The sequence below is a fragment of the Aptenodytes patagonicus genome, chromosome 4 (assembly GCF_965638725.1).
Source record: "Aptenodytes patagonicus chromosome 4, bAptPat1.pri.cur, whole genome shotgun sequence".
Taxonomy (NCBI): domain Eukaryota; kingdom Metazoa; phylum Chordata; class Aves; order Sphenisciformes; family Spheniscidae; genus Aptenodytes; species Aptenodytes patagonicus.
This window is the reverse complement of record NC_134952.1, coordinates 66,153,897-66,181,185: the sequence shown is the minus strand read 5'-3', so window position 1 is coordinate 66,181,185 and position 27,289 is coordinate 66,153,897. Positions and strand designations below refer to the sequence as shown.

The window sequence follows — 27,289 nt, the reverse complement described above, 5'->3', positions numbered from 1 at the left end:
ACCTTCATCTTGTCATTTATCCTCATATTGCATTATTTCTACACTGCAATCCAGCTAGGAAGTGCCCATAACAACCTTTCAGTACCTACCTGGAAAATACCATGGGCTAGTAGCTCAACCTATTAATACTTTTTGTAAATATTCAGGAAAAAATTTCATGTACAAATACCTGGTCAGTTGGCCTGCACAAAGCTCTATGCTGTTGTCCCTAACTTGCAATCGGAATTTGAACTAGATAGTTTAAAGTCAGTTAAAGTATGTTTCCTCTGAAGCAACTGTCTACTACATCATCTACTGGGGTGGCCCAGCTGGCAGTCTGGGACCCCAATCTTGCCCACGGGCTGCTTACATTGAGATATCTACCCTTCTCTGAGGCAAGTGGCTGCTTCTGCCATGATGACACAGGTGGAGGAAGAGGTATTCTTTTGTGCCTGCACATGAACCATTGCCATTACTCCCTTGATAGAGCATTTTAAGACAGACTGTGTCTTTCTCTGTTCCTATTTCCAGGAGGTTAGGAAATTCGAAATGATTTCGTGTTCTCTTGAACCTCACAGAGGCCATGTGTCCAGAATACAAGCATAAGCAGACCGCTCTGCTGTCTACTTTTCAATGCCAAGCTGAAAAAATGCACTGAAGGACACTAATTTCCTGTATCATAAATAAGTTTGAGCCCTGCTTCCTAAACAAGAGCAGATGCCCAGAGAATCAGATATGACTGTCCCCAAGTATTTTCCGATATCATTTCCAGCTCCCATAGAAGCTGCATATAAGACAAATCAACTTAAATCCAACTGTCCTGACATCACTTGCAAAGAATTATCCCGTTGTGAGACAGCTGATTGATACCTTTTCTCCATTTCAAAGTGGTAGCGTGAGCTACTGCAACACACAATGAATGTCATGAAGCTGCTCCACACAAAAATGACTCACTGTCCACAAAAAACCCCTGAATTTAGATGAAAAATTTCCTTCACATGGTTTCCAGCCTCCTGTAGACTACAGATCAGAGCATACTTTCCATACCCTACGCTACATAAACCCTTTGCAATAATGTGCATAGTTCATGTATTTCCTAGGTAATTGACTGTTTACTGCTTTTTCAGCAAAATCAGTAAGAGACAGGTTCAGTGATACTCCACAGGGAGGAAACCCGATGATAAAAAAACACCTTTTAGACTTCCCTCTCCCTGCCCCCCCAAAGTACAGTGTGCTAAACAAAAGTAGGAGCTAGATGTTTTTACAAGAACAGTTTTATAATGCTGCTCAAGAGCTCTTCCACACACATCTGACATAATAAAACCAAGGCACCAGCAAAATAAATGTCCACTCAGTCAGGAATAGTGGCCTGGGTGCCTGGTTTCAACCCACCTACTGAAAGCACCACTGAAAGCTAATATAAATAGGATGGGTCAAATTCCTAAACAAAACAAAAGTTAAGGAAGACTGGGTTTCACAGAAACCCATCCTTCTGACAGCTGCCCCAGAAACAAAGGAACAAAATCCAATTTTGCTTGCATAGCCAAGTGCTTTCTTTTTTTGTATTTCATTTTTGAATGCAAACATTTTGGAGTGTAGAAATGAGCAGCTGAATAAACTGATATATTTCTCTGTAACATCTAGTATTTTTTTCATCTTTTTTTTTTTCTAGGACATGTTTCTGGGTTTTGGTGTGAAATCAAATGGATACACGAATAATAACAGACTCCATATTCTTTTGAGTGGCAGGGAGTTTTAAGTTGAGCTGGACAGAAATTTGTGAATGATGGTGGGGAAATAGGAAAAGGAACATGATATTTCTGAAGCACAATGAGCCTTTAAAGCACTTGTAAGCGCGGCTATAAAAGTAACTTCCCCCCTGCCCCGCTTTACCTCTCTGCATCAGTACAAACACCTTTTATAAGTCATTCCATGTCTCCCCTAATCCTCTTTGTCCTCAATACTCTGTTCTCCAGGGCACAGCAAAGAGGAAGGCTTAGATTTTGTGTTATTTAAGTACCTACAACTACCAATATACAAGCTGTAGCCTTAAAAACAAACAAACAAAAGATAAAACCTTACACCAGATCCTGACCTCACAAGTAGTATTTTACAATACTGGATTTTTTAAAAATTTATTTTTAACCTAGATAGCCCATCAGCTTGATTAACAATTTTCCAGACTGCATTGTTTACCAAACCAGTTGCTACTTTCACAAGTTGTTTTGTTTGTTTGTTTTCTTTCCTTTGTTTTTTGTTTGTTTGGTGTCTGGGGTTTTTGTTTTGTTTTGTTTTTAGTTGGGGCTAATAGTAAAAGGGTCTTTTGCTTTTTTTGGCCTGAGCTGACCACCACTAACAATTCTGATTAAAAGTAGAGTTCTAACTCTACTCTACGCCACACCTTTTTAAAATGGTAACACATACACTGAAGAAAAATTCCATTTTTATTAGAGCCCAACTGCATTATTGCAAGATCTTTAATAGAATACTATTTCACAATATTTACAACAACAAATAAGAACTGGCCACATTGGTTACCGTAAGACGCTTGAAATCTGGCTAACCATCACTGCTGTTTTCTTGTTCCAAACTTTGTCTTCAGCTGCCATTTGTTCTTACCTAACAAACCCTTATGTGAATTGTACAAGTGCAGTTTTCACTCTTCCTGCATTACAACAGAGCACACCTGAAAAGATGCCACATTGAAGGACTGCAATTCCAGTGAAGGCTACCTGTAGGTGCCTGCTAACGCACCGTAAGCTGGACAGACTGAGACAACTCTTGTCCTACAGCATCTCAGGGTAAACTCTGGCATCTTTGCAGACATTGCCAAGCAGGATACCAATCGTTGCCATGCAGACTGAAAGCTTTAGCTTGCTTTCCTACAGGAATAAAGCTTGTCTGTTCAACCTTCAACTTTAAATAACTTTTGAAAGTGCAATTAATCAGGAGCTAGAAATAGAGAAAACCAAGTTTTAGTAATTTAAGTGTTCATGAATTAATTTGAGTGAGTTTACAGACATCTTGTCCTCTAGGATGTTTAATGAGTCCAACAAATTCACTGCAGTAGACAACTGGCAAGACACAAAGTTATAAGAACATTTTATCCCTAACTTACACAAAACAGGTTCAAACTGAAGACAGGCATTTTTGTACCTTTATTGATTTTCCATAAATATATACAGATATGTGCAGTAATACAACATAAATAAAACAATTCAGACACTTTCCCAAACTGAAACTCAATCAGCAGAAATGCCACGTATTGACCACAACAGAATAGCAGGAAAAATGTTGTCCTGTTCTCCTTCTCATGACTCTAGCCTGTTTCTCTAACTTACAGGGTTATATCTCTGCAATAAAAAAAAGCATCAGAATTAATCCTTTGTGCCAGCTGCCTTTACTTTGCTTGCATAGGTGCTAGTACCCCATGATACATAATTTAAATGAAACACATTCTCTGAAATAAAAAGAGAGAATCATTCAGCAGATTACTGCGAGTTGCGACGTACTTGACTGATCCTACCTCAGACCTATGCAAAAACTGTGTCCGATTTCAGCTGCCTCTCACAGTCTCTCAGGTTTTCTAATTTACAGCAACATTTTATCTGCAGGTAGCATGTCTTTGTAATTTACAGCTGAAGCTACTATCTTTGAAAAAAAGAAGATTCAGGGAACAGTGTTGCTTTCTGAACATGTAATTTTACACCTCAAGAAACACTGAAAAATTATAAACTGAATGGAACAGGCTTGGCAGACTAGATACGTGAAATATATACGTGTTTGTGAATGCCATGATTTCAGTATGCAACATATCATATTGGAGATGTTCCTGTGCTGAACTGTACTATTTATCCTCAGATGTAAAGCATAAAGAATTTGCACACATTCAGCACATTTAAAAATATTCTGAGACATGCGTGTGGTGAGAACTTCAGCGTTCTTTCTTGTACCTAAACCATGTAAATAATGACTTCCTTGGAAATTTAAGCCCTGTACATCTAGCTAACAGAGACTATGGTCTCAGAGAGGAGGACTATTTTTGTTTTATATTAAGCACATATATCCTACCAAAAATGTACACGAAATGACTTCTGGGGAGGCATGGAGCCTGCATGCTTCAGCCCAGATCCTCCCTCCATTAGCTGTAAACTGTCAACTCCACCATTTCAGTGACTCTTGTTGCTTGTTTGCTTTGCTGCTGGAGCTGTTGGAGAACCCTGATACCAAGCGATGTTTCACTAGACACAAAGTGAACAGGGAACAAAGGCTTTTTCTTGTACTCATCTAGACAGAACAGGAACCTCTTAATAAGCACAGGTTGAGTCTGTCTTGCATTTTGGGCTGCCATCAACTCTTCTGCAACACAGATTCACGGGAAGTTGTGTTACTTCTCTAACCTCCCATAGAGGGGTATGAACAGACTTGAATGTTATTATGACAATGCTGCTTCCAACAAAACTAATTCCTGGTACAGGCTCTGCACCGGTGTTCCCAGGCTGACCTGGGAGTGATGCCAGGCAGAACAGCTGGAACAGCATTAACACCTCCTCCCCAACATTACCCAAGCATTGTTTAATGGCAGATTATCTTAAAATGACATATTGGGGACCCAAGAATGGAAATATCTCATTTATTCCTATTTCCCATGCATTCGCTTAACATGTAGCCAACAGTTATAGCTCCAGTAGGGCCGGTACCTAGGAAGCTAAGTTTACCCAGTTACATTATATCATGAACTTAATTGGCTATGTTTATCAAAGTAAAAATAAACAAACCAACAAACCAAGTTAAAACAAGAAAAGCACTTACCAAGTAAAAAAAAAAAAAGTAGGCTACATAAGATACAAGAATACTTTGTGATTTTCTGCAGCTGTTCTCAGCATTGCTTAGCAAATGAATTTAACACATAATGTCATTCAGAATTATCTTTAGTCCTTGTTAGTGTTTTAGCACATTATCATGATTAATCATTATTATCATATTAATGTACGGGCACTTAAAGATGAACTAAGAACAGTCACATTGTACCGGGTACTGCTAACTTATCTTTTATATTATCATTTACACTATTATTATATTCTATTTATACTATAATACTACACACCCATGCTACACAGAGAAGAATATTACAAGTGTATTGAGATCTTGATTTTGCAAAAATTTAAATATGGGCCTAAAGGAAATACCAGCATGTGCAATGTCCTCTAGACCACAGAGGTAAACATGTGCATAAGGCTTTGCATAGGATCCACAGCTGCACAGTCATGCTCACAGAAGGGAAGTAATACTGGAATTAGATTTAGAGGTGAAACTTCATAGTAAGACACACAGCTAAATAGGTCAGGTCTACAGACTACAGCCTACCTCACCCACACGCTGTCCAGGCTTAGAGCTATCATGCAAAACATCATATTCATGCAATGCTTTTTTAAAGGTTCATTGACTGGTCAAATCAAAACCAGCTCTGTCATAACACTCACAGGCATTTTTTATAAATGAAGTCTTTGGTCACAATAAGTTCTCCCTCACAGGGAGGGAGATACTACAAATAATAGCTACAAACAACAAACTACAGAACACCTTTAGAAAGTGTTTCTTTTCCTGTACTGATTCTCCTCCTATTACTTTTTCTGCATTTTTACAGTATACTCATCACAGTGCAACATGAACATTTCACAAACATGCAACTTCTCCGTAGTAGTTCGCTTCTTTTGCAGAGATTTTCCTTTTTATTAAGCTTGTTTTCATCAGTAATTAGGTGGCCCCAAATGCCTTACCAGGGATAGGATAGTCTGACAGCGAAGTTTTACATTTTGTCCAGGTGACACACTTGTAATTGTTCTGAGGTCTTCCTGGGGAGAGCTGCAAATCTGAGGACCACTGCTCAACAAATGCGGCCTGGCGAAGTTTCACCTCTGTCCCAGTGGAAGACAGCTGTTGAAGGAGTTAAAGACATGCAGGGTTAAGGAAGCCTGGGTCTGAGTTGGGACAGGTAGCTCATTTTGGGACCATTTGTTCCATTTTACCATGCTCCAATTCAAAACAGCATAGATAACATGAGCAAAGGACACTGAGTGGTCCATTTTCTCTCATTAAACTAGCTGTTTTCTTTCAAACCCTCTGCAGCCTTTCTAAGGTCAGTACTTTACCCACTGGTATACTCTGTTGGATTAAAAAAGCCTGGAGGTCACTACAATGCATTGCAATAGTAAATGACTGCAATATCCTGTTCAACTCCAGGTAGAGAACATTTCTGTAGCTGTGGACCTTTGGGTATAGAGAATAGTCTGAAAGGCAAATAAACAAGCAATACATTATTCCTTAAATGTGCCATTGTACAAGAATAAGGAGTCCACATCCTGGATCTTCTTTCTGCACAATACTGAAGGCTTACAGGAAAGAGAAAATTCCTCATTTGGAGAAATAAAGAAACCTTCTGAAGAAAGGTAAATTAAAACCCCCGAAACATCAGTGTTGAAATACTCAAGAGTAATATTTAACAGAGGCATTCAATAAAATCTTATCAATTGCATATCGGTGAGGAAAGGGTACATTAGAAAGACGTATTGTTGTCCGCTCTTTAAGAATAGTATCGATACTTCAATTTCTACCAGACTCATGAAATTACAATAACTGTTTACCAACCTACCTTTTTTTGGTGCTGCCAACTATACATTTCATCTTTCTCTTCTGCCTTGCTGTCCTGAATAATTGCAGCAAGTCTTACAATCTAGAGATCGGGGAAGCGGAAGGCAATGGCAACCAACAGCTTTGCAACTTCTCCCATTAACTTATTCTACAGGCTGCTTCAAAGTCACTCTTACAGACAACTTGGCACTTCAGACCACCATACCATGTATTTATCTCCATATGCCCTTAGTCTTCTATAAAGGGTTGTACCGTATGCCACATCTGATTTAAGGTATAAACTTCAAAAGGAACAAACAGCTGTTTGAGGCCTTTAAGACATCCTTAGGTGTCAGTGAAAAACAGGGAAGCATTTGTACATCCAAAAGCCTCCATCTTCAAAAACAGTATCCATGAGCATACTCTGCGTTTTACGTAGTCATGGAAGAGTAAGCTCATGTCACAAACCACTGTACAAAGCCACGAACAGAAGATTAATAACCTTTCCTTTCCCTTTTTTTTTCCCCTTACGTGTGATTTTTTCTTTTCTCACCATTTTGAGTTAAATCCTGATATTCCTGGTAACAGAGCTATAGAAAATACTGCTGAAGAAGACACCAGAAATTATCCAGTCTATATTCCTGCCTGACAGCAGGATCAACTGCAATTATTTCTGACAGATATTTTCATAACTTGTTCTTCACAGTGGAACATGCCCTTGCAATTTACATTATATTCAGTGGAGAAGTTCCTGTTTACAAAGAATAAAATCTGTAGCATCAGAAGAACAGTGCTCAACAGAATGCTAGGCTTACGAAGATATAAAAGAATTCACAGAAAATTGATATACTCTGGGCCAAGTTGACTGCTGGTAGAAAGGTTAATCAGGGTTATGCCCACCTCCATGATGAACCAGTATATGCCCTCTATAAAACTTTGAGAGTTTTATCTGTTAATGAAGAGCCTGTATGTTTAGTATACTCTTGTGTCAGTTGCTCTACACACGCGAAATATAATTTTAAACAGCCACTGCATTTGAATTACTGCAATCTGATGAAACAGGTCTAATCAACCCGACCAGAAGAGCTCAATGTTTCATTTAAGTCAAGGAGTTTTCTTATCCACTTCACTACAAGCAGAGAAACTACAGCCAACAAGACATGATCTTCTGGCTCCAAAGCACTTTTCCACCACATTTGCATTGAGTTCAACACCACTGAGAGTAAATGCCTTTGCATGGTAATTTACCCCTGGATTTTGAAAGCCAGCCAGACATGGACTATTAACTGGTAACTGTTTATGGTTGGTTTGTTTGGAGTGGGGGTGTTGGTTTTGTTTTGTTTTTAAATTATCAGTGTCACTTCAAAAGTAACCACAGTAACTATCAATTTCTGCTCAACACGGGATGGGTGCCTACTCTGAGAGCTCACAGAGCATCTCTGGAAAACACAAGAGAGCACATGGCAGCTGAAAGAGCATCTTACTGCAGCACACTTCCTTTGTATGGGGATGGCCCTTAACACTCCCCACGGTATTTTCAAGGCCCAGCTTCCATTAAGTGACTCCAGGGTTACTCAATGCATACCTCATGAGGGATGGGCAGAAGATTCAGAAATAGAATACCACTGGCTTAGGTTCACCAGAGATGAATCACAGACCTGGAACAAGATGAGCGAAACAACCAATGCACACTGTAGAGCTCAACAAAGGTGAAAATTCATAGCGCTATTTCATATCCACCATATAAGAAACTTAAGGTTTATTTTAGAACTTGCAACAATATCCAAGCTGTTTACCCTCTTGGGAACATGTGATGTCCTACTTGTAGGAAATCTCCAACACAAGAAGTATTTTGTTTATTTTGCAGCTAGTACAAGGGATGTACAAGCCAAGCAAACCCCAGTCACAGAGATAATCTTCCTGGCTTTGCACTTCTACTGTTGACTCGTATAATCATTTTAACATGATGCCACTCTTACTAAACAGATGCAGGCATGCAAGAGAAATCACTACGTCCGTTAACATCTTGTAGGCTTTAGGAAAGCCATGCAGGTAGCAATGAAGCATGCCACAAAGAGCAACAGCTTACAACACCCTTCTCCTTCAGAGGCAGAATGCTTTCATCAAAAGTGTGTCAGTATATTTCGCTACTTAGCAATTTCATTAATTCAGAGACATGTTTCAGAATAATTACTCTCCTCTTCACTTCTTTGGTGATTTTTTTCCTTTAAGAGAGATTACTTTCTCTAAACCAGACACTGCCTTTTGAAACGTGAAGTTTTATTTTATCACTTGCTTCTGTCTCATTTAAAGCAGCTCATAATTGCAGCTCCTTTTTCTCTGTATAATCCAAATAATGTCTGAAAGCTGCTCAATGAGAATGCTGGTGCTTTATTTTAAGCAGAAGCTCTTACCTCAGAGATGCACTGAAAGAAAAAGAAATTCATGTTTGTGGGACACTATTCCCACATGATTGCAGAACAACCCAGTCAGTCAGTCACAGAAGGGTGGGTGACAAGCAACCATTCTTCTATGACAAATGCATCCATTTGTCCTACAGTAGAACATAATTTCCCCAAAATTAACAGCCATAAACTACCACTGAAACAATTTTACTGGATTGCAAAAAGGGCATTAGTTCTGGACTAATTTTATTATTTCAATGAAATTTACAAATTAAGCTTATTTCATTTAGTAGAATTGCTTCATACTTAAAGAATCAGGCAGCATTTACTGTCAAACTGACATTTGAAGGTGAAACACTAAGCGCATAGTGCAGTGTTTGGGATTTTGGGGGGTTGGGTTTTTTTGGTAGACAGAACTTACCTGCGATACTTGAATGGTTAGAGAAGATCATCAGAACCTTTTCTAGACTAGCCAGCATGTGCTGTTCAATAGTTAATCAGTCCTGAAGAACATTCAACCATGATGTAAAAAAAGAAATTTCTATCCTACTGTTAAGCAGGATGCAGTTTATCAGTCCATATGTTGAAAGAGATGTTGTACAAATGAAATTCACAGCATCAGCAGTAATGAATTGGATGCTTAAAAAGCTCGTCAAAGCAAGATGGACGCCTCCAATTCTCAACCAGAAAGGCACATTAAACCAGTCACAGAAAGACATTTCCATTTCCAAGACATTTTAATGGATTCATGCCTAGTCCCGGCTGCATTTCAATGAAGATAAAAATAAAATGACATGTACACTACACCAGCTCTACAGTAGGTGCACTGCCATGACTGGGAATGGAAGAGAATTTCTGAAGTAGAACTTCTCAAAGACATACAGAGCCAGCAGAGCACAAAGCAGCTGTTGCTGCTGACAGGATGGAAACTGAATTTGCAAGAAGTCTACTTTGAGTTGGAAGAGGAGAAGGGAAAAAGGAGAAAAGGAATGTGACTACCGCAAGTCTACAAAATTTACCACAAGTCTTCCCTGGACAAATTTCAAAGCTGTAATGGAAGGGCAATTTTAAAACCAAACACTACCAGTACAGAAGCAGAGTTTTGTTGTGATTATAAATAATCCTCAGCAACAGAAATGTTTTACTCATTTGCATAAATCCATAGCATAGTGTAGCCTTTCCAGCTTCAGGTGTGTGCTATTCTCAAAAGGCTATGAGCCACTGCCCAACATGAGCAGCCCTTGCTCACTTTTCCTATCACTAGTACTGCTAGTGCTGAAAACTCTTATTATGGTATCACAAAGTCCAATGGCATTTCTTGCTCTTCTCGAAGCTTCAGATTAAGAATTCTAACTTTCATTTAAAAGACATTTCTGTCCCTCACAGTTGCAGAAAGACAACAGACAACACACTCAACAGCCTCAAAAGATGAAAAATAAGAATACACAAAGATTCTACATTTAAAAATAAAATGACCCAATAATTTTTTGAGACTTCAACTCATGATTTATGAGTACACAGAGACAAAAATCCACTTTGCAAATGAAAGGCAGACCTATGCATATGCTTATTTAACCAACCTGTAGCCATAAATTCAAGACAGTTTCTTGTCTTGAAAAGATTCCTTCCTCTAACATCAGTAACTCTACCGGTTATTTCAGTGGGAGGAAAAGCAGGTTCATTGGGGAGCAGTATCAATCACTGCTAGTGAAGGATAAATAAAATTTTTCACTATACAAGAGTTTCTTTATCATGATTGTTAAAATAAAGGTCAGAGTAAGTGAAGAGTCCAAACAAAGGCATGCGAGCAGGATGGACAATTAATCTGCTGAGAAAAATTACCACCAAAATAAAATTCTGCAGCATTAACTAAGGGTTAGCTTGGAGTAACGCAGAGCCAAAGTATAGACAAAAGCTCATCTACACTGCAACCGTGAGCACTGCAGTGCAAACATTTTTAAAAACCTTGTCAGTGTATAAGTCTACTGCAGCCCTTATGAATACATACAAGCAAAGCACATGTGTGTGTGTGTCAGTGTGCTACTGAAATCTTCTTGGCTTAATCTGAAAAAAAATGCATCTGAGAAGGAGGAACTGTAGGACACTGTCTTATAAGAGAGCTTTTTATTTGTCAGAAATTACTCCAGTGTATCGGAGACACTCTGTAACAAGAGATTTCAATGTAATTATTCTCATGTAAATGTGACAAAATGACACAGAACACTGAAAAAGTGCGAAGAAAAGACCTGCATGAAAAGTGTGAAACATTTTCAGTAAGAACTGTCATCCCATTTCTCTGACAGCTTTTCAGAGATTGATAGTAAGACAAAGTATTGAACTTTAAGATCTTGTATACCATGCTATTGTCATAATAGCATTATTACAAGAGTATCATATTGTGTTTTGTATAATACCCCTATTACAATAACAAAACCCAATAAAATACAAATAAAAGATAAATAGTATTCAACAAGAATGATAAATGTATTAATAAACAAATTCTGCCTGAATAATGTAAGCAAGCAAATTTATGCCCATAAGAATAACCAGAAATACTGTCCTGCACACGCAGTCTTGTACAAAAGTTCCCGCTGAATCACAGTGTTGCCAGGGTTAGGGACTTCACACAATGGCCATGCCTAAGCCCTGGCTACTTGCTGAGACACTCGATGTTGCAACAACTGACTGGAATACAACCTGTATGTTCTCTGGCTATTTCTTCTCCCAAATGCTGACCCAAGTCAAGTATCCAGGTAGCTAATGATGTGAAACTTGGTGATCAGAATGAATGCTAAATATTTAAGCATGAATTATAGAATCCTAGAATGGTTTGGGTTGGAAAGGAACTCTAAAGATCATCTAGTCCATCCCCCCTGCTGTGGGCAGGGACATCTTTCATTAGATCAAGTTGCTCAAAGCCCCATCTAAGAGTAGCCTACATACACTTCGTTTGAACCATGGTTCAATTCACATTGCAGACTGCCTTTCACAAAGATAGTTTCAGTAGTTTGTTGAGTTCATCTTTACACTGTCCTCTTCTACTGAGATTACATAGGAGCTTTCATCAATATGAGATTTTATCAGCTTTCTCTGTACAGTGGGCATTATCCAATCCCTCTTTGAGTGCAAATTCCCAGTGTCTACAGGAACATAAGTTATATTTTAAACTGGAATGCCAAGACAGACAAAAGAATTCCTCGCTAGCCAACGTATTTCTCAGACAAAGCATGTGGGTGGAAAAGAAACCAGCAGGACCAACCACATGGATTTTAACTATGGATATACGCAAAATTTTAACACCATCGAGGGAAATAAATGATAAAACTGTAACAAAATTAATTACGATTTATTTTCCTCATTACATTATAGGTATGAATCCATGCTGCCATACTTAAACCTCTTCTTTCTCACTTGTAAAATAATGTAAACCCTCTGCACGAAGTTACCTCTAATGAATCCCAGTTACTGCAAGTGAATGCTCACTGAGGAAACACTGAATGGCAGTTACTTAAGATGAAGACTGGAACAATTGAAACAGCTTACAGCTGGGGGAGGAGGGCAAAAGGGAGAGAGAAAGACTGACTTCTTTTTGTTTTCTTTCTATTACATTGACTAAACCAGCCTATTTTGAAACACACCTCCATGAAGCAGTTAAGTACTGCTATCACTATGCCAAGGGCTGTTTCACAGTAGAACCAGAATTCTTTCTGTCACAGACATTAAATCCGGTAAAATTACTATAAAGTGGGTAAGTGTCAGATAACATGCTGAATTGCCCTGACCTACAGAAACTGTGAAGTGCCTTGTAGTGCAGGTTATAAAATAGCTATTAAGGTTAAAGATTGGACAAAATGTTTAGGAGACATCCTTTACAACATCAATAGGTTATGTTTGTAAACCAATAAAAGATTTGAATGCAGTAAAAAAAATGGAGCTGTAAAAGCTCATGAAAAGATTATATCTGGTTTGATCACCAAGAGGCAATCATACATGCTTGTTTTGGGCTGAGACTATGTGGTCTGGTTTAGGACAGGCAAGCCTTTCTTTTAAAAATAATTTGATTACTCTGTAGTCTTCACCCAGGAGATAACCTCTCCACCCCAGGCTCCCTTATGTTAAGTTCTGAAGAATGTATTTTGTCACTTTTTTTGTTTGTTTGTTTTGTTGTTTTAGCTTTTTTTAATAAACTTTAACCAAATAGCATAAACCTTGGATTTCTACATGTCCTTTTGAAAAGAAGGGCCTGACAGACTGAAGGATCTCATCAAAAGCGAGGGGAAAAAAAAAAGAATTATTTTTGGTATTGTCTATCTGCTTCAGAGGGAAGGAAGGAAACAAAGGTCTAAGTACAAAGGACTTAGTCTCAGGAAAAAATATACATAATTAAAAAATGTAAAATAGCTTATGTGATCAAGCTGCCTAAAGTCCTGTGGGTCAGGATATGTCATTGTGATAAAATAAATCATGAAGGTGACAGAAGCTTATAAGCCTTCCTATACTCCCACATCTGCAAGGCATGCAGTTATCTGCTACAGAAGGAACACATTTCAAGTACCAACATTCACCTAGCTTCACTAACGAGCCTCTCCTTTTGGGCCTGCAGCTGTAGTCATAGTCCTAATGATACACCAAATTGAGTATGGACCACTATGTCTGTGCACTTCAGGAGCATCCCTCCTTATATTTATGCAGACCCTATACATGTCCGAATTCACAAATATACAATCTAGGATAAGCTGCAATTCTCTCCAGTTCCTTCAGGATTTTCCTCTTACAAGATGCATAGCCAAATTAGTGATGAAAAAATCTAAAGCTGGTCTTATCTTGGAGGAAAACCAGTTTAAGCATCCTTGACTCTACTGAGATTCCTTCATTTCTGTTCACACTAAATGAGTCATGAATAGATAAATTATTCCTCTGTTCAGGCTCATGTTGGAAAACACTGTGAAAATACTTTCTTCTTCAAGAAAGACGATGACTCAATTGGAAGATAGCCACCTGATGCTGAGCAGTATTTAATCACAAATGTGAATGTGGCTGTAGATCACAGAAATACCATGCCAATACCCTGTGTTTCTCACTTCTTGTTGACTCTAGCTCACTGTCTACAACCACTGTGACAGACTTCACTGACTGGGCCAGCCTCTACTCACAAAGAGAATAAAACTACTAACCACGTGCTATGATGGAACAAAGTTCATACTCTGGCATCAGCACGTTTTACTCTATGTTCCTACTTATCGCATGGAAACCACAGATAAATAGCTAATTCACCCTGCCTAGTGCCTAAATAGCAAGCTCAGACTACACATATTTAAAATGTATATAAATGAAACTTATTGTCAGAGAAATGCTTTCAGAAACACCACCCCGCAGGCCATTAGGTTTCACTGCCAAACAGATACATATTCTCTCTACTTACAGCGCCCAGAGCCCCCTTATGTCCTTCATCTGAAAAGATTTCAGCCCATGTAGGTCCATGTGTTGATTACCTGTCATTCCTCAAACCCATACAGGCACAATGAAGTAGCACTGCTTGCCAGTAGGGTTACATCTGGGATTCCCCAGGTCCACAAAACGAGTGTGTACTACCTGTCCTTCAAAGAAATAAAGCATTAAGTAAAAAATAATCACAATTACATTGTCTTGAATAACTGTCCACAAGCAACATGAACAGAAACAGCAATGTACAACAGAAACAGAAGACAATCCTACAAATAAAACAGGAGAGCACATGGTACCATATTCTAGGAAGTAACTGTATTTACCGTGATACACCTGATAGAGTAGTTGCATGTAAAAAACCCACAACAAACTTGCTTCTTCATCAAATGTAAACTTATCTGCTGTATTCTATGCAATATGCACCACAAATTCTAGGTGTAACTCATGTAAAGATAAGCTCAGATTAGCAGGTGTCCATGAATATATTAACATGCAGCAGTCCTTGCAAGCATATGTCTTTGTATAGTTACTCAAATTTACGTAATTGTGGTAAATGTATACAAATCTGATGTTTGATTTCATTGACCTTTTGTGAAGTGCTGTTCAGCACTGGTTTTCAAACAATGTATGTTCAAGGAGCTCACAGAATGAATAGCCAAGAGATACTGATGTCTTTGCAAGAAACGCTGATACTCAGTTATCACCAGTTACAGACTAGGAGGGTTAAAAATAACTATCTTCAGAGACCAGATACATGTGCAACTGTTACCTGAAGCAAAGTACAGAGATACCACTACCTCTGAAAGGACCATCACTCTTGGAAACATGGAGATGGTAAGTTGAAAAATGTACCCATACTGATCAGAAATTCTTATTTCTTTAGATACTGTGCAAATAAGGAGTTCTGTAGGCAGGCTAAAGTAACTACAGTAATTGGCTCAATGACCTTTCCATAAATAAACAGATTACAAAGGCACCCTTTGCAAATTTATTAAGGTACACAGGAAGAATTCAGTTAACATTTTTCTCAAATTCAAAGGGATATTTTAGTTTAGCTATTTTTATTTTAGCTATTTTAATACCTTTTCTGGATTTAGTACAGCTACCTTGCTCTGCACACTGCTAGATCACTCATGCTAGAAATGAATCTACACCGTTTCCACCTCTACAGTGGAATGAAGCACATCAAATGGCAAGATATTTAAAAACCTCCCTGGCAGAGAGCAAGCACAGGTCTTTGTCCTTTACCTCTTTGTACTGTCAGATATGCGCATTCTTGATGCATTTGAGCTCATCAAAAAGTTCAAAACAAAACAAAAAAACCCCCTTCATTAAAATTCTGGCTGCACACTGCCATTGCTACAATCGTATGTGTCACACAGGAGGACATTGTGAAGTTTAGGGACAGATGAATAAGGACATAAGAGCCAACTCCCTTTGAAAAGGAAAGCGTTTGATAGCTTGTATCTTTTCTCTGTTTTGTACTAAAACTGGACACTAAATCCAAATGCCTTCAGGTCTCAGGGGAACTCAAACTCATATTATGAATCCAACATCTACAGTCAGGTCTCATACTATCTGTTGCAATATTGAAACCAAGCCCGAGTTCCAAAATAGGTTTAGCATTCTCGCATTAAATTATCAGTAAGTTCAGAGTGCTGTGGCTTCAGCTTAAGTACACAGAGCGCACAAGCTTTGAACAAGCCATCTTGGGCGCTGCTAATAAAATAGCCACAGTAGCATGCAGACGAGCAGCAACAGCTGGGCATCAACCTGTTTTTGCTGCAGTTCATAGTGAGTTCCATAACTGCTGGGACTCCACTCTTCTCATCACTCAAGTTAGCTAATTTAAAACCACTTGCATGTGCACTATAATCTTGCAGTGACTACAGCGTAGACATACATTTAACAAAAACTAAAAAAAAAAAAGGAAAGAGCCAGTTCTGTATATCACACAGTCCACCTAAAGCATACAGATACTTCAAAATAACTTGGTTTTCCCTGCACTTCATGTATGGATAAATAGTTTACATAACTGGTAATTGTGTTAAAAATAGGAAAAGATAAATATTAAGATAGTAACTAAAAATAATAAAAGAAAAAATAAATAAAACTAGGCAAAGTAAGATCCACAAATAGCAAGGTACCTACAAATTTGGAAAATTAAATGATATCTGCAATGACTAGACACAGAAGAAAATGGAGCAAAAAGACAGATCAGTGTTTTATTATTTTACTCTTAATACCAAAAAGGTTGTCTAGTCGACAGAAATGGACTGTAACACTGCAACGTTACAATATTAAACATTACCTAATGAGATAAAATATTTGCATGATCAAAGCACTTGATAGGATCAGTATAGATACAAATGTATCTGTGTCCTGGTTTCGGCAGGGATAGAGTTAATTTCCTTCCTAGTAGCTGGTACAGTGCTGTGTTTTGGATTTAGGGTGAGAACAATGTTGATAACACACCAATGTTTTAGTTGTTGCTAGGTAGTGTTTACACTAGTCAAGGACTTTTCAGCTTCCCGTGCTCTACCGACTGAGAAGGCTGGAGGTGCACAAGAAGCTGGGAGGGGGCACAGCCAAACTGGCCAAAGGGACATTCCATACCATGTGACGTCATGCTCAGCACATAAACTGGGGAAAGCTGGCCGGGGGGGCAGCTGCTCGGGGACTGGCTGGGCATCAGTCGGCGGGTGGTGAGCAATTGCACTGTGCATCACTTGCTTTGTGTATTATTGTTATTGTTATTGTTATTGTTATTGTTATTGTTTATACTATTATTATTTTATTTCAATTATTAAACTGTTTTTATCTCAACCCATGAGTTTTTCTCACTTCTACTCCTCCAATTCTCTCCCCCATCCCACCGCGGGGGTGGGGGGAGGAGTGAGCAAGTGGCTGTGTGGTACTCAGTTGCCAACTGAGGTTAAACCACAACAATCTGTAAGGCTGTATTTATTTTCTATCAAAACAAAAGATACTGTAAACAAAACCACCAAGACAACTGAGTCTAATAGAATGAAAAGACTGCAACTAAACATATACAAAGGGAAGGAGGAGAAGTATGAGGCTAGTCCCAACTCATCTCAAGATAGCCAAAAGGAATAGGCTGTACAATTCAGGTTTTAATAGAGGCTACAGTTTAACATGCTTAGTAAAGAAAGTACAAAATGTGTCACTGTGAAACTAAATTTTCAAACAAACAAACAAGAGCCAGAAGGGCTTGTAGTAATGAAGGGCAAGAATTTAACATCCATAGTCTCAGCCTGGAGAAGACATACATGTATCTCTCAAAAGACATTCACACTCAACAAGAATTAAGCTAGCAGTGGGGCAAAGACAAGATAAATCTTACTGTACAGTCAGATACTGACAGCAATTGTTGACCCCCATTCTGTGAATATCAGTGGCACCTTGTCTTTGGACTACATTATTTATACAAAATACAAGATTTCTTAATCTCATAACAGAGAAGCTTTCTATGATTGATATAGATGTTTCAACCTTAGGGATCATTTTTTGTGCCAGTTCAGTAACTTCATTTCTGATTATACAACACATTCACATTCACAATCTCAAGAAAATGACTGCAGGTCACACTTTGTCTGGTACTGAGTTAGTGTATTCAGTAGATATCTTTCTACTGATTTCACTGGGCTCTGGATTATTTCATTAAATGGTATTCTAGTTTGCAATAATGGCCTCGTATTTACAGCGCCAAACTAATACCTTTCAGTTACATTTTACAGGCCAGATTCAGCAAAGTAATTAGTCTAGAGCATTCTACTTCCCTGAGGGATGTGCTTAAGGACTTTGCATAAAAAAATCTAAAAATCAAACTAAAAATTGCTTAACTGATAAGCTGAATTTTAAGCTAAAGCATCCTTATTTCACTAGCTCTCTTCTCCCTTCCAATCAGTGTTATGCATGTAAGAAAATTTTGTAATTTTAGAGAAAGTTATCACCACTTAAATATTCTTGAATATCCAAGACCAACCATCCACATTTTAGTCAAAGCTATATAATACAAAGCAAGAGTAAAATAAATTAGAAACTTCTAGTTATTAACATCTTAACACAAATCAGTGCGACATTACTGACCGAGCTGTAGCACTAGGCCATTGTTCTAGTTAATGACCAGAGAAAAGAAGAAATGCCATAGAGGAATGGACAACGTTATTCAACACTGGCACTCACAGCTCCTCTTGTGATACAGTGAATAGATGGAAAATGAGTCCTACTATGGCGGGAGCAGCCGGCACACTTCTCTGGGCAGCAAGAACAATGGCAAAGCCACCTGGTGAGTCTCTGTCCTCCTTCACTGATTATACACTGCTGCCGAAAGCAGGTAGCCAATACTCACATTTTTATGGTAAACCGTTATTTGGCAATTATTTTTTTTTTAAGCCCTTAACTCTCAAGTCATGTAAGGACCACAATCTCATCTTTCATTAAATATATATACACACAATAAAGTCACACACTTTAATGAAATATATTATATAATTTTATTTATTATGAGATACATCTTTAACTATATCACAGATACAGATTATTATTTTTTATTTATATACACATGCCTTTTCTGCCACCAGGGTTCTAGAGTTTAAAAATGCAAAATGAAATGGTGTAAAAAGTTCAAAAAAATTACTGAGAGCAGATGCTGCACCAAACAAGTGTGGAAAAGCACAGCAGCTATGTAGATGAGATTATAAGAAACAGCATCATATCCAGCTGCCTTTGACGTCCTCAAAACAAGGCACTAAGTTAGATTCACCAAGCCAGTTTTTTGCTGCTGGACATCTGAAGCAAAGCCCACTCCACATCATTCACTTAGCATCTCCCCCCCAAAAAAACAAACCAAGAAACCAAAACAACCACCACAAACAAACCACATACAAGTCAGATAAAAAGGTCTGCCACTGATGATTTTCAAACTTGCATTTCTAAGACACTTTCACAATCTCAAGGGAATCTTTCTTAAGATTCTTTTTAAAAACTTGAGAGGACAATAATGTAACTATAAAAGCTGTTGCAGGACTCACACTGTCAGACATAGTTAAATACTAGCTCACCCTCTTGGTGCCAAGGTCTGCATGAAGCATAGGTAGAGAAACGTGAATGAACAATAGTGCTTCTGAAGCTGCCTCCTCTTCCACTCTTTGAAAAGTTATTTTGCATAAGAAAAGCAGCAGAATATCTAAAAGCTGAAATATCAAAGTGAAATTACTGGTTCATATTTCATTTAGCTTGGGCCATAATTCTGGTCTCCTCTGAGTTCATTTCACCATCTGGTTCTCATCTTCTCTAGATGTGGTTACTCTTCACCTCTTTGTGATCTCTGGTGACATGTGAATACTGACTGATTTGGGGGCTGCTTTTGTAGGTGTACTGTGACCTGGTACATGCTAAACAAGATTTGATTCTTACTACTTGGAACAATGAGTGAGGCTTCAAGCATAACCAGAAGCAAAGCACTACAGAGCAAGGTTGTATTTCCATGTAGCTGCTCTTTGTTCAAGGGCATCTCTAAGTCAGTACATGAACTGCCTGAGAAATAACAACTCGCAATCAAAGTATGTTTGAAAGTTCTCTATATTTTTTCAAGAGAGAAAAAAAACACCCACCAAAAAACACCTAAGCTACTTGTTCATCTGCTACAGCTGGAGTAGTTTTCAAAAGACTCATAAGGTTAAAGTATGTATTACAGACATAATATTAGTAAGGAAATCATACCAATTACTACATCACATCCTGAAAGTTAAAAAAGCAAGCAAATGAGATAGCACTGCACTGGAGTTCTGTAAAACCAGTGACTCAGCTACAAGATTTACCTCTTGACACACTCACTGCTCATGCAGATAGTTCATACTTCCCAAGGGAGAGTCATGCCTGGTATTACCTCCTACTAACTGCAATTGCATAGCACAGTAGCTCATTAAAACTGCCCAGGAAATATTAGAGTGGACAGTCACAGACAAGCCCCATCGTGCCCCTGGTCCCATTTCCTCATCTAATTCTCATCTGTCCAGGATTCGCGGGCAGGCAAGACACAATGAAATTAGTATTAGTTACCTACTTCACTTTAAACATCACCAAAGGCCCATCCCACCACATTCAACTGTGCCACTTTGAATACAGCCTCTCATAGGTATCAACATAATTCAGATCGGAACAAACGAAGGAATGGCATGAAGGACAAGGCTGCCAACTTGTGATTTTGCAACTCTAATTGACTTTAGCAACAAGCCCTATGGTAATGCTGAGCAGGTGAAGCATGGTATGATGGCTTGATCAAATCCAAACAGTTCCTTGCTGCATCCCATTCCATGACTTCCCATAAGCCAATTATTTCCTGCGCAGAAACTACAATAGCATAGCAATGAGCCCCAAATAATAAATGCTGCTGAGAAATGTGGTAATAGCAAACACTGAAGTTCCAAGGCTATAATCAGATTGTTTTCTTCAGCCAAGAATTTTATTTTAAATTGTATTCAGTAAGAAAAGGCAGGTCAGTCAGAAATTTAACTGGTTGACCTAGATACCATGCACCTTAGTTAAACATTAGTCAGTTACTTTTTACATCTTTTTTTCATGGGTTTATTTTCCTGGACAAAAATTCATTCGCAAGTGTTCTTGCAGTTGACATATTTAGCAAAGATCCCTATGTATGCAATATTCAATGGGCAGTATTCATAGTATTTATAGCATGTTTTGCCTCCAAGTATCTAAAGATGCATTTTCACTGGCTTTAAAAGAAAAAAAAAAAAAGCTTTTCAGTTCAGAAATCACAGGTTACAGTGACTGAAGAGAGTTCTGTCTCAGTAATTCCAGTTGGCTCCTCCATCAGTACAACATAACATGACAGCTTTCACAATGTATCACCTTCCTTAAACATAAAAGCTATCTTTTTGAAGTACTGCCAAGATGTTTGGCACAGTTGCCAGTCTGGATTACAAGGAGCAGACCATTACAGCACTGACTTGCTCAGAGCAGAATGCTGTTTGGGCAAATACATCTACCCTTTTGCAAAAATTAAAGACAACAGGTGAAGTAACAGTCATAACCATGGTAGTCATCTATGATATGTACAGCAGGTAACCTTCGGTGATAAAACTATGAGCATCAGCTGTTAATGCTCTAACCTCACTACCACCAGTGGGGTTTGGAGGCTTTGCCTGGTCCTAACCAATTTTAAGAAGAGAAAGACAGAAATGAGCTATTGCAGAAGACATTCATCACCCACACTGCTGATGTTATGATTTCTAGGACTGATTATAATGTTCCACTCTATCACCTACAATATATTCAGCTTGCCATCTAAAGCCACCTGTTGGTTAACTGGAGTTATTTACCTTTATGGATTTTAGCAATAAAATCTGTTATTTGGCTGCATAACTAGCTGTATCTTCCACTGAATTTATTATTAAGAATACAGCACAATACAACAGTTGAACAAGACATAAGCTATTGCCATGGCATAGCACCACACATTTTCACAGCTTTCAGATCAAGTACTAAATGCTTCAGCAGGAAAGCTCAGTTCCTGCTTCATTGTAGCTGAAGGCAGGCATAGCTTTTTGTGGCAATTGCTATATGAGCAGTTCTTTGTAGAACAGTCACATCCAAAAAGACATGATCTGTGCCCCACAGAGCTGTTTATCCAAAATGGCAATAAGTAGTACAACAATAAAGAACAAATGTGAAACAGACAATGGCAATGGCAACTACAAAGCTGAAAATATATATTGGTTGAATCAACAATGGATCTATATATTTTATTTCTTAATGCTTTGTTATCGTATTATTATTGTTGTTAATGATATTAAGACTCCCACTTTTGCTACAATGATCAAAAGGGCAGGTCAGTGCTTTGCTGAGAAAAAAAATGAGGCACCTTTCAGATGTTTTTTGGGGCTGTGTGGCTTACTCCCATTTCTCCTCACCACACGAGTCTGTACAAATTCACTGCCAGAGTTCCCAACTCACTAAACCAAATGGTTTAACAAGCTGACGGTCACTGTAAGGAAGATTTCCCTAGCTGCTGCCTTCATGTCAGACACTTTGGTTGGTATGAGCTGCCTGTCAGCCAGAGCTATAGCCTGTAACACCAAAACACAGCCATAAAAAACAAATACAGTGAAAGATTAGGTTAACAAATTGTTAGTGTTCTTGTACTGGTAAGTATCAAGCTCTCAGTGAACTGGTAGACAAAAAAAAGTTAAAATTTAAAAAAAAAAAATCCTTTCTTCCACAAAACAACATAAGGGATAAATAGTTTGAGTTTCTCCCCCCCCAAGAGAATGTCTCTTGAATGTCTACCACCAACGAAGAAAATCTCTCTTCCAAAATTAAATGAAGCAAACAAAAGGGTTCTTTAGAGCTCCCTGTGTCCCCCTCCCCACCTCTCAACCCTGACTATTTACCAAATCCTGAGAAAACGTTTGTCTCCATTCCTTTCAAGTTTGCTGAATGTATTAACCTACCACATCCTACTGGTATCTCTTTATTTTCTCATCACAATAAATTGGTATGCTGCCAGACTACTGAAGGCTTTCTGTGGTTTCCATTTCTTTCCCCTTCCCCCTCTCTAAACAGCACACAGCCTCTCTAAACAGCAAGCTCCGGTATCCAGTTCACTTCTGTCACTGCAACGCAGTCACACCCAATACAGCTGACCACTGTCTGCTCTCGACATGCTGCCCAAGAACACTCCTCCTCTCCAGACTTTTTTCTTTATTGTTATAGCCTCACCTGCTTTTGAAGGTTGTGTAAAGAGAGCATACACATTGGATATGTTTTTTTAAACAGCACCTTTCTTCATGGTATGGGCATGTTTTCCAGAACTGACACCTTTGTGTTGTCTACATCTCTGGTTCCCAAATTATGCATTTCTTTTCTTACAATATTTCTTATTGTGCTTCTTTTCACATATTTTTGTGTGTTTCTATTAAAGCTAACAACATAGCATTTTTTATTTTAAGCATTTTTCCACCCTTTTGTGTGTGTTTCTATGAACTATATAGGAACTTTTGGCATCATAGAGTGTGAAGCTGTTCAAAATTGCCTATTTTGGGCATGCTGATGTGTCAACAAAATTATATACCCCAGAAAACTTCTTGGAAAATGTCTCTATAATCTTTAGAAGAAAAAGTACTATCCCTTTACTAACTACTGCATGCTTTAGTGTTTTAGATATATGTACTATATAGGTATGTACTACAACCTTTCCTCCGAAAAAAGTTTTTCTTAATTCTGCTTAGAGATCACTTTCTGTTTCCTCATGGGCTGCAGCTTTTCCTAGCCTGTTAGCTCTTTTCAGAGCACCTAATAATTTCTGATTATTTCGGTTTGCTGCAGTACAGAAGAGTGAGGAATATCCATCCAAATTACAAGTAAACCCCTACTGTTCCCATGTGGGTTTTCTTTTTAGATTCTATCTCATGTCTTCTATGATTAGAAACTTCCAGCAACAAGCACAGATTTGATCACTGAGTTTTAACAGTTTTCTGCCCATTGGTGAGCCCCATTGAGATCCTGAGTGTTTCATATATGAAACATAAAACAATTAAGACTTTATTTAGTGACTCATTTAAAGATTGTCAGCTTTATCATGTAGATTTTAACTTACTAAGTCTGTTTTAATAATTTCATAGACAATAAAAACCTTAGAGAAAAAATTGTCCGTACTGACTCTTCCTATCCATCCCTCTCCAGGGAGACTCAGTATACCCATATCACAGGCTTTTTTTTCAAGAGCTCATTTTTATGAAGCTGCGTTATTTTTTACCAGCAATCTAGACAGATAGCCAATGTCCATTTCAGACTGGGTGTTGCACATCTTTATCCTTTGAGCTTATATTTATCTCCCATTGTTTCTACCACAAACCCTACAGCAAACAAACAGTAGTCACAAGCTTGCAGTGGTCGCTATAGGATTATCTGTCAAAAGCAGTGAAAGCACAATTCCATACAAGTAGAAAAAAGGAACTTGACTTCTTTCAGTGAACTGTTTGTCCTTCAACTTTCAGAGAATCTGGGCACTGAATTGAAAGATGTTCTTAACATCTGAAGTTTAAGAACAGACACTATAGTAAAATCTGAGTCATCAGGCAAGGAAATCCTCACTGATTTCAACGTGACTATTAGAAGAAACTATCAAAGTAAGAAGCTATAACTTGTTCCAGAAAAAGTGAACTCTTTTCTGCTCCCTGCCTGAGGTTATTGAAACCACTTTGAAAAGCCCCCAGACACTGCCAAATATTTTGTAAATTGCAGCTGCCAACCAAAATCACTAAAAACAGAAAGCACACAGGGAAGCCTTCCAGAAATTATTTAATGACATGGAATTATATCTACAATAACCTCCTTTCTCTGGGATGCACAGCAAGTCCAGCCCTTCTTTGTGTCTGCTTTCTGGGACGGGAGTTCACTGGAGCAGAAATTCCCTTTATATTTGTGTCTTGTGCAGCACAGATAATGTCGCTAGTTTTCTGCAAATACAGCACTGCAGCAGAACATCAGCACTAAGCAGCTCATCGTCTAAGTCACTTTATAAACTTAAAACTTTGTTTCTAGAACATGGATGTGCTTGGGACTTTTTTTGGTGCCTTAAACTGACAAAAAACCTTCTGCAGGCTTAAATAAAAATGAAAGGGATAATACTGCCTGTTATTTCACTTTCCAAACTACAATTTGCTGTATCAATCCAAGTAACTTTATGTTTTAACCCAAACAACATGGGAGGAAACTTAAGACAGTACTTCTCTACCTCTTCTTGTTTAAGGGAAACAATACAACTAGCACAGACAAGCTTTTTCTTGGACCTCTTGTGCCTCCACTCTTTAACAATATTACATGCAGCTTTTAGAAAGCAATCTAATTAGGAGAAAATAAAAAGAGTAAGTCAGCCACCTTTCTCCACATGTCATACATGCTAGTAAACCAATGGGGTTTGCTAGCATGCCAAAACAACGTATGACCCCAGACTGCGTTAATGAGATTAATCTTTTAGGTTCCCTAAGGTGAAAAAAAGAACACTTGGTATGAAAAACATTATTGGGAAGGCAGAATTTTTAATATCTTTGTCTATAATTCCCTTTACCTTATGATTGTAATTTAATAGATGTAAGGATAGTAAAGGGGGATAATTCTCTTGCAAAACAAAATGCCAAAGACCTTGTTCTACACAAATTTACCAGTTTCATAAGAGGGTTGGACAACTTCTTGCATGATACATTGTTTTAAGTGAAATGAATTCTACTGGGTGTCATAATCTGTTAGTTAATATTGGAAGTGGCCTGAAGGCCCTGTAACAAACGTAACCTTCAAAAATGGCAGCTCAAACAGTCTAAACGCGCATCAGACCAACTGAAATGGTCATCATTCAGTAACCCCTTAAAGTTGAGCTCCATTTGACACAGAACAAATGACTACTTCGAGCCTTATGACATATTCTTGAACATGGACTTTTCAGCTTCCTTATTCTTTGAGATGGTTATTACCCATCAGTCAAAGCATTTAATAAGCCATGGTTTAGGGAATGGACTGTGAACTACAGATACTCTTGTATCAGAAACCAGACCATAGACGTGACACAAATATATTTTGCTATTTTTGTATATCATACTCTGGTCTACAGAAGTCCAGTGTGAGCTTATCAGTATCCCATACCAGGGAGTCAGATATATTACTGTAGTGCAATTATTGGACAGACAACAGCGAATTGTAGAAAACTATAGGAAGACAACAGAAAGAACTTTCCATAGCAGTAAAACAGTCTGATCCATTGAGAAAAAATATCTGTGAAAAGACAAAACAAGAAGGGAGTAGGGATGGAAGGAGAGGGCCATTATCTTGCAGCATATTACAACGGAAACTGTGTCTGATCATCCTGATGTGCCTACATCAAAAAACATGTCAAGTGTCCAAAATGTACAATAAATGAGAAATGTACAAATAGAGGGTCTTCCTTCAAAAAAAAATTTTTTTTTCTTCTCATCATTCAATATGTTTACATACAGTTTGGGTTTAAAGTATTAAAAATGAAATGGCAATATATTTTCCTTTTCTCAGACTACTGCCCATCTTCTAATCACCTTTGGATGGGCCTTGGTGGTTGCTTTAAAGAATTAATTGGTCTGACTTTACTACAGAGGTACATACATTCGTGTAGCTGAGCCTCCTCATGCAACAGTTCCTCCTCTCTGACATTCTCCCTAGATTCTCTTAAGTCCATTACAAATGTGGGCAGATATACTTTCTTGATGACATTTCTACTTGCATAGAAAAATTGAAAGCTTGTCAACCTGTCTCATAGATCCACATTATGATATCCAATCATGTCCTTAATGATTCCATCTTTATTGTAATGAGTTTACCGGAGTTGCTGGTTCTTTCTCTTTAACTGAATTGTAGAAATGAGCTTTCATGCTCAAACAACAGGGAGTTGTAATACTGTTAAAAATGGTTTTTCACTAGGGTTAAAATGTGCCTTGCATCCTCTCCTACCAAGTCCTATGGAGGCAAGGCAGACTGTTGCAGGGTGAAGTGGTTCCCCACTGAAGCTAGTACCTGTAGTTTTCTAATAAAGTTTGAATGCTATTTTGGTAGTATCATTTCTGAAGCTCAGACCCTGCACTCACTAAAACAAAACATTTTAACAGTCTAAGGCAACTACCTCGCAGAACATGAAAGGAAATGTTTTGAATGAAATGGTTTCAACCTCTGATCGTACACTGCAAAATTTTCTGGCGTTTTCCAAAAAGACCGAACATACCTACAGTAATAGAATCCTTATAAGACATGATAATGTAATTATT

The 27,289-nt window shown here is 38.2% G+C and overlaps 1 protein-coding gene across 6 annotated transcripts in view; it reads right to left on the bottom strand.

The window, feature by feature from the left end:
- MAPK10 (mitogen-activated protein kinase 10) overlaps positions 1-27,289 on the bottom strand; it is a 179,067-nt gene that overhangs the window by 110,890 nt on the left and 40,888 nt on the right. For 4 of the 6 annotated variants that reach the window (XM_076337018.1, XM_076337026.1, XM_076337025.1 and 1 more), the window contains exon 3: positions 5,760-5,916. The exons of the other annotated variants lie outside the window; for them this stretch is intronic. The gene's annotated coding sequence lies outside the window, so the exon portion shown is untranslated. The remainder of the gene's footprint in view (positions 1-5,759; positions 5,917-27,289) is intronic. 6 annotated transcript variants of the gene reach the window in all.